This window comes from Schistocerca nitens, chromosome 2, assembly GCF_023898315.1.
Source record: "Schistocerca nitens isolate TAMUIC-IGC-003100 chromosome 2, iqSchNite1.1, whole genome shotgun sequence".
In the NCBI taxonomy this organism is placed as follows: Eukaryota; Metazoa; Arthropoda; class Insecta; order Orthoptera; family Acrididae; genus Schistocerca; species Schistocerca nitens.
The window spans coordinates 541,758,368-541,759,839 of record NC_064615.1 but is presented as its reverse complement, the minus strand read 5'-3'; the positions used below and the strand labels follow the sequence as shown (position 1 = coordinate 541,759,839).

General features: G+C 52.2%; 1 pseudogene; it reads right to left on the bottom strand.

Annotated features, from left to right (window-relative positions):
- Nucleotides 1–265: 265 nt before the first annotated feature.
- On the bottom strand, nucleotides 266–383 carry LOC126238693 (5S ribosomal RNA; annotated as a pseudogene).
- Between the last annotated feature and the right edge of the window lie 1,089 nt (nucleotides 384–1,472).

The following is a 1,472-nucleotide window of genomic DNA, read 5'->3' as shown; positions in this document are numbered from 1 at the left end:
AACACTTCAGTACAATGAGAGAAATCGTACTGACAATCGTTTTTTCCTGTTTGCGAATGGAACAAGAAAAAAGCACTCCGTCATCAGGCCACATGTGGTCAGCCGGGAGCATCCGACCGCCGTGTCATCCTTAGTTGAGGATGCGGATAGGAGGGGCGTGTGGTCAGCACACCGCTCTCCCGGTCGTTTTCTTTGACCGGATCCGCTACTATTCAGTCGAGTAGCTCCCCAATTGGCATCATGAGGCTGAGTGCACCCCGAAAAATGGCAACAGCGCATGGCGGCCCGGATGGTCACCCATCCAAGTGCCGGCCACGTCCGACAGCGCTTAACTTCGGTGATTTGACGGGAACCGGTGTATCCACTGCAGCAAGGCCGTTGCCAATGGAACACGAAAGGAAATTGGAAATTTGTGGTAAGTGCCTATGGGACCAAACTGCTGAGGTCATCGGTCCCTAGGCTTACACACTACTTAATTTAACTGAAACTAACTTACGCTAAGGACAACACACATACCCATGCCCGAGTGAGGACTCTTAACCTCCGACGGGGGAAGCCGCACGAACCGTGACAAGGCGCTTAAGACCGCACGGCTACCTCGCACAGCAACAAGGGAGTAATTGAGTAGTAATGGTACACGGTACCCTTCACTGTGCACCATACTATGTATGTAGATGCAGATGGACTGGCAGTGACAGCAGGTATTTATTTTAAATGTACACCGAGTAAGTGTATATTAGCATGTTCGAAAGTAAGCTAGCCAAGGTCACGATCATCAGTAAAGTGTGATATAGTTGCGTGTTTCAGTACGCCTATCCGTCGTAATCCTGAATCAAGTATTTTACAAATGTGAGGTGTTTTTTGATTTGATACGAGCATCTCGGTAACGCTCATGGCGATTCAAAAGTAATAGGCGATCAGCAAATAATAGTACGCAGTGGATGAGTCCACATTTACGTCTTGGCCGTTTTGCTCAACTTTCTTGTGAGGCCAGAGAGCATACATATGCAAGAAGAAAATACGCGGCAGTTACGCTGGACAGCAGGGAACGTGGTGGCGGACTGCCTTGTAATCTTCCACCGGACACATATTCAAATAAGGCACACGCAAGAAACGAGCTTCCTAGGCAGCACCTCGTCTCGGGAGGACAAAAAGGATTCGGCGCGGCCGGCCCCGCAGTTAGGCGACGGTCTAATTTCCGGTCGCTAGGTACAGACCAGGAGGGCGATTTCCGCGGAGAGGCGTGCAGGGGGCAGGGGGCCTCGAAATAGCGGCGCGCCATCCCCGCCGCAGACACATTATGGGCTCTTCAAGGAACAGCAGTCATGAAATTAGTTTTTCTCGGGCGCGGAGAGTAATTACGCTATCTGCGATCTTGATTACAAGCGGAGGCGGCGACGGCGGGGCAGGCGGCTGCCTGGTTCGCCCTCCTCTCCCCAGTCGGGTTTCGCCCAGCCCGCGCCTCGGAGAAG